We start from the raw sequence: 7,624 nt of genomic DNA, 5'->3' as shown, positions 1-7,624 counted from the left end.
AAATTTGGTACTTTGAGTTCTTATTGGGTAGCAAATCTCTCTACCAAAAATTATAAATAAAGGTCCATTTTTTTCGGATAGCCCCCATATAAGATTACCCCCAATTTTCGGTATTTTGGGGGTTTTGATCGCATTTTCCGACCGAATTCGCTGAAATTTGGTACTTTGTGTTCTTATTGGGTAGCAAATCTCCCTACCAAAAATTATAAATAACGGTCCATTTTTTCGCAAAGCACCCATATAAGGGTACCCCCAAATTTTCGGTATTTTGAGGTTCTTGAGCGCGTTTTTTAACTGAATTCGCTGAAATTTTGTACTTTGAGTTCTTATTGGGTAGCAAATCTCCCTACCAAAAATTATAAATAAAGGTCAATTTTTTCGGATAGCCCTCATATAAGATTACCCCCAATTTTCGGTATTTTGGGGGTTTTGATCGCATTTTTCGACCGAATTCACTGAAATTTGGTACTTTGTGTTCTTATTGGGTAGCAAATCTCCCTACCAAATATTATAAATAAAGGTCCATTTTTTCGGAAAACACCCATATAAGGGCACCCCCAATTTTCGGTATTTTCGGGTTTTTGGGCTCGTTTTATAACTGAATTCGCTGAAATTTTGTACATTGGGTTCTTATTGGGTACCAAATTACTCCACTAAAAATTATAAATATAGGTCCAGTTTTTCTGGTAGTACCCATATAACGGTACTCCAAAATTTTTGGTATTTTGGGGGTTCTGATCGGATTTTTCGACCAAATTGACTGTAATTTAGTACGTCGAGTTCTTATTAGGTAGCACATCTCTCCACTATAAATTATAAATATTGGTCAATTTTTTTTGGTAGCCCCCAGATTTTGAGGTTCTTGAACCAAATTCTTTTTTCTGGTACAGGGTATTATGTTTTTGTGCACATGTTTGTAACATGCAAAAATAATCGAGATAGACCCATGGCTCCTTTTGAGAATATGCATAGAATCACTTTTTAAGTCGATTTAAGCACGAAATTTGGCACAGCGTAGCAAATTAGGTCTAGAATGATGTGTGTAAAGATGCCTGAAAATCGGTTCAGATTTATATATAGCTCCCACATATACTTTCGTCAGATTTAGTGTAAATGGTGCACCAAAGTCCCTATATATCTTTCGATTTGCACGAAATTTGGCACAGCGTAACAAATTAGGTCTAGAATGATGTGTGTTAAGTTTCCTGAAATCGGTTCAGATTTAGATATAGCTTCTATATCTGACCAAATGAATTTAGTATCGGTTGCAGAATGACGTGTTTATGGTTCCAATTTCATTTTACTGGTCCTTTAAAAATGCGACTTCTGTTAGGATTCATCTGTTGAATATACTCAAAGTGGTGAAGGGTATCATATAGTCGGCCCCGTCCGACTTTACTACTTTCCTTACTGGTTATTATTAGGAAAGCCTAAATTTAAAGACCATTTTTGAAATCGAAATGTTATTTGAAAATGTTTTTGACAATTTACTTTACAAACAAAAAAGAAAAAAGTTTGAAACCATATGATTGTCACTTACACCTTATTAAATACACCTTGGGCTGTAAGTAATTAAAAAATAAATGTTATTCAATAACAATATATGGTCTGTTCCCTTACTGCAAGAATCTACTACTTTTTACTACGATAACAAATTTTCCTTATATAATATCGAAAAAATAGTAAAATCTAGTAGATTCTTGCAGTACAGGAAAAGACCAATAGTATATACCGCTTATATATTGTAAGAATACACATAAATGAATTATTTGTAATGTTTTATATAGTTTTTTATTAAATAAAAAGTAAAAAAAAGTGTGCCACTTTTTCAGAAGTTATGTGCTACTTTTTTAAAAAAATGATACTTTTTGTGATACTTTTTGAAAATTTTCAGCGGTCACGTTGTTTTTCACATCCCAAGTCTGTGCATAACTGCATTATCGACCAAAATCGACGCAGACGCCGTCCTCATTCATTGTGTTGCACACTTTCCCCAAACTGTCTGAAAAAAACGTGCTTTCATAACATCTCTCTTTACTCTCTCTCTCTCCCTGAAGAGTAAATTGGGGAGAATAAGGATGGGGTAACCAAACACACGCACTACTACTGCTCAGCATAAACAACAACGGCAAAGAAAGAATTCATTGAACTGCTGTTGTTGTTGTTGTTTTTGCTCCACCGAAATCCAAATGAGACAGACGACTACGCCGTTGACAGGCCATGTAGGAAATTTGATTACAGCCAAGAAATCAGTCTGTTAAGAGAGGTATTGCCGAGTGCTCTGTACAAGAAAACAAGCAAAAGAACGCGCGTGCTACGACGTGCTGAAGACGTTTGCTTCGCCAAATAGAAACAAAAAAAGATAAAAAAATTGTTTTTTTTTCCGGATTCTTTTATTTTTATTAGTGTTTTGTTGGAGTACTGCAGGAGAAAAAATAAAAGCGAAAGAAAAGCAGAATAAGATATAAAAAAGTAAGCCCACATTCTATAGCAAGAAAATGTATTATTCAATTATTGTGGGCCATGTCTTGAAGTGTAAAAATTGAGAGTTTAAAGTGAAAAAATAAATAAAATAATAATACCATCAAGTGAGTGGTGAAGGTGTCTGGTAATTGAAAAAACATACATATCTGTGTAAAAAATATACCAACAATATATTTGCAAAAAAAGTAAAGTGGAATTGTTGAAAGTGTATAATTTGTCTCTGCACCATATTAAATTTGACATCATAATTATTAAATAGTACAATGGTCACTCTCCGTGTATATTCTAGATGTTTTTAGTCTGGCTGAGTGTCTAGAATTCACGCAATCAATAACCACATAAAACTACCGCACTTTATCTGCCGCAAACCAAAACATGCACAGACTCACACCATACGCATTGAATAAGTTCAAGTGCGTAAGAATAATGTGTTTTTGTTTTGTTGTTCTTTGTCAATCATCAAAAAAAAAAAAAAAAAAAAAATAAAATAAAAATAAAAATAAAATAAAATAAAAAAAATCAATCTCAAAATCTTGTCTAAAGGACTTTATTTTTGTTGCTGTTTCTATTACCGCCTATATTTGTGGTTACAAATAAACAAAACACACAACCACAACATGTCCAGCAACAAACCCCAAATTGAATCATAACAAAAAAGAAAACCAGTAAGGAAAGTAGTAAAGTTGGACCGGGCCGACTATATGATACCCTTCACCACTAACAGACGTCTCATTTTTAAAGGACGAGTAAAAAGAAATTGGATCCATAAACATATCATTCTGCAACCTATACTAAATTGTTCATTTGTACAGATATAGAGTTGCTTCTCAAAATGGGACAAATTTTCAATTTAAAGTAAATATCAATCGGACACCCCTTGATTATTTAGATAAATATCTGATAAACATGAGGTGTTGGTGCACCATTTAATTAAAATCGGACGAAAATATATTTAAAAGCTATATATATTAAAGCTATAGGTTAGGTTATACTAATTTCAGTATGTTTTGTGCATATCAGCCACATTTCGAGTTCTTGGTGCATCATTTACATAATATCGGTAGAAAATATATATGACAGCTCTATCCAAATTTTAACCGATTTCAACAAAACTTTCCCCATGCTACTTAACACACATCATTCTAGACTTTATTTAGTACGCTATGCCAAATTTCGTGCAAATCGAAAGATATATAGGGACGTTGGTACACCATTTACCTTAAATCGGACGAAAATATATATGGGTGCTATATCCAAATCTGAACCGATTTTCAGGAAACTTGACACATATCATTCTAAACCTAATTCATTACGTTGTACCAAATTTCGTGCAAATCGAAAGATATATAGGGACTTCGGTACACCATTTACCTTAAATCGGACGAAAATATATACGGGAGCTATATCCAAATCTGAACCGATTTTCAGGAAATTTAAGACACATCATTCTAGACCTAATTCATTACCCTGTATCAAATTTCGTGCAAATCGAAAGATATATTGGGACCGTTTACATTAAATCGGACGATAATATATATGGGAGCTATATCTAAATCTGAACCGATTTTTCCCAATTTCAATAGGGTTCGTCCTTGGGCCAAATAAGTGACCTATGCCAAATTTCATCCAATTCGGATTATAAATGCGACCTGTTCTTTGTTTACAATTTAACATGGACAGACAGATGGACGGACATACATAAATCGACTTAGAAATTGATTCTATGCATATTCTCAAAAGGAACCATGTGTCTATCTCGTTTCCTTTCGCCTGTTACAAACATATGCACAAATACATAATACCCTGTATTACAGTGTGGTGAAGGGTATAAAAAAGCTTCAACAACAACAACAAGTCAGGTAGATTTGAATGCTGCAGGAAGCAATAAAAACAACAACAATTTTCTTTCGATATGTCCATTGCAATGTTGCCACATTGTGATGTGCTTTCGAGAGGATTCTCCATATTTTGGTGTTCAATATATCGACGCTTCCGAACCATATGCTAAGTTTGAAAAGTGAGTTTTTCAGTAGAAGCTCTCAAAGTATGGAAGTTTCATATATCTTACGGGCCATGCTAAGTACATTTTTGCTTATAACTTTGGTTTGGATTGGCCGATGATTGCCAAAATTTCAGAGAATTAAATTAAGGACCGTAGTATCTAAAAACGTAAAGAACTTTAAAACATGCTAAGTCGACTTAGCATACTATGGTTCGGAGGCGTCGATATGGAAATGCTTTGATTCGTCATCGTAGTAACATAGAAAGGGAGCCTTTTTTATAAAAATTGTCTCAAAACGTTTTAAACATACAGCAAAAACCCTGGTTTGTGGACCTGATTTTTTGATAAAAAAAAACACTCAAAAGTCGAAAAGGGGTTCATTATAGTCCCTCATCGGTCAGGATTGATGAACCAGTCTATTATGCAGACTAAGGGGAAAATATCCTAACTTACTGCTCAAAAATGCTGAAACGGGAAACGTCCAGAGAACATGCTGATTAGGTACACTTGCAAGAAAAAGTATTCGTACCAGGGTGCGGATAATGATTAAAATACGCTTTTTTATCACGAATGCTCACGGCGAGAATTCCAATATTTTCAATTTATCGCGAATGAGAAAGTTACAATGAATGAACAAGCATTTGCAATCTTTCGCGAATGTTCGCATTGTACGAGAATAACTTGTATGCAGAATAGCTTTAACTGGCACAATGTCAGCAGTTAAAGTCGGAAAGAACTTCTTGGAGCCCTTCAATACGGAACGATGATTAAGACAAGGTGATAGTTTGTCCCCGATGACATAGACGAATTTGGGAAGGAGTCTGCCAAAGTGGGACTGACAGTAAATTGCGAGAAGACTATGCTAACCAACGCCCAAGACGTCCAGTAGACTCGGACCAATTGTGGAACTTGAGAACTACAGCTTCGAGGTAGTCAACGATTTTATATACCACGGTACCGCCATAAACAAAACTAATAACATCAGCTTTGAAATCCGAAAGAGAATAGTGTTGGTCAACAGGTGCTACTATAGTATGAGTAAGCAACTCAAAAGTAAAGCCACCTCTCGCCACACCAAACTCACCCTGGTTCCCATGGCATCTGTTGATTGTAGCCTTGGCGCCTTAGCGTTCAAAGCCACCTCCGTATCTTCCTAAGGTTGCACAATATGTGGTTGTATACCATTGAAGAAAAATATTGTAGTCTGTATGGAAAAAAAGTCCGTCACTACAAGAAAAATATGAAGAATGGGTACATGCGCAAGCAGATGAGGCAGCTCATGGAGTGTTTGAAAGACAAATTCTCCGGAACATCTATGGGCCGGTCTGCGTCGACGGTGAATATCGTCGTCGAATGAACCATAAGTTATTCTGTCTATTCTCGGACATTAGACATAGACGGATCGAGCTGCCGCGTCTTCGTTGGCTAGGTCATGTTGTGCGAATGGATGAGGATTTCCCCACTCAAAAGGCATAAAAAAGCGAGCTAGAGTTGGGCAATCTAGTTTATGTAGCGGATCGATCGATCTTTTCATTCTTTTATTTAAGGAACTAGTTCCTTAATGTAGTTCCTTTACTCCATATAGTTCCGACTCCTACTTAGTTCCTTTGGATTTGTATCTTTCAATGTTCTTTTTGTATTTTTTTTTCGCTAACAAAAAAAAAATGAATTGAAATAATTTCTATTTAGTTTAATAAGCGCAAAATATGTTTTTAAATAAATATATTTTAAAATAAAATATATAAATATATTATTAAACCAGTGAGCGGAGCTGTATAGTCGGACGGGGCCGACCATATCATACCCTACACAACTTCCATGAAAATCTAACTTTCTGTGGTTCTATATTCTGAGATTGGGCAATATTTCGTGATACTTGCACACTTTTGGCTGGCTAGAGGTCAACAAATGTTACTAATAATCAGTACAGACTATCTAATTACTTGTCCAGATTCCCTTCACCGTGGGTTGTGTTGTGATGTTCGCCTTTCGACTCGAAAAGTACAAATAATTAAGTTTTCGGTCCACTTCATACGAAAAATCATTATCTGAACATCGCCTAAAATTTTAGGCGTTGTCCTTGACCATAATTGGAACCTCATGGAACATTTCAAAGCTATCAGCGCTATATTTCCGCCCACCAGTGTGATAATAGACTACTAAATAATATATGAATACGTAAGCACCTGTAAATATTTAAGTGTAACTCCCGCATCAGAGTACCTACGACAATATAATTGGTATCAATTTAAAGGTCAACCACTCCTCTTGGATATACTATAAACTTCTCGGGACTATGTCCTTCTGGAGTAAATATATACGCCATAGAATACAAATTTTGTAATTTTTCACACAAAAGTCAGGGTCCATTTGACCCGCTAAATATTGACCGATCTTTATCAAAACTTTATCAAATTAAGTATTGGGTCCATTCCATTCCCTAAATATTAACCGATATTTACCAAAAACAATAGGGGTCTTCATTGGCCAGAACCCATCCTACATGCAGAAGATTGGTCCATAACTGTGGCCTGTATCGTGTTTACAAATTATAATGGACAGACGGACGGACGGACACACATGTCTAGATCGACTCAGCTAGTCGGGATATGACGATCGGTATACTCAAAGGTGGGTCTAGGACCAATATTTCGCGGCGTTACAAACTCTTGGGGCTGCACAAAGCTATAATACCCTGACAACATAGTTGTGTAGGGTATAAACATAAATTGATGAGCGTATGTTTATATAATGTTTACAATGTGACAGCATTTGAACGGGAACGAATGAAGGATGTGGGAATAAAGGAATGAGATCAGTAAAAGGAATGAGAACGAAATCAAAAAAAGAACCATATCATGAAAGGAACTATATTAATTAAAGAGCTGGAACTAGTTCCGATCGTTCCTTTTTCGGAATAGTCCCGATGAATTAGTTTGTTCCGGAACTACCCAACTCTAAAGCGAGCAAAATGATGGTTCACGCAGAACGGGTAGGCCACGAATCCGATGGAAAGATCAAATAGAAGATAACATCTCGGAACATGGTGTTCCAAATTGGTCTTCACAAGCCAGCTAAGTAACTGATTTGGTTCGAGTATATGGGGTCGTCCCAAAAGTATCATATTAAGGTGTAATA

This window comes from Musca vetustissima, unplaced genomic scaffold (assembly GCF_032173495.1).
Source record: "Musca vetustissima isolate MV318-11 ecotype Yass unplaced genomic scaffold, APGP_CSIRO_Mvet_v1 utg4378, whole genome shotgun sequence".
Classification (NCBI taxonomy): domain Eukaryota; kingdom Metazoa; phylum Arthropoda; class Insecta; order Diptera; family Muscidae; genus Musca; species Musca vetustissima.
The sequence above is the reverse complement of the archived record's forward strand: the minus strand, read 5'-3'. Positions refer to the sequence as shown.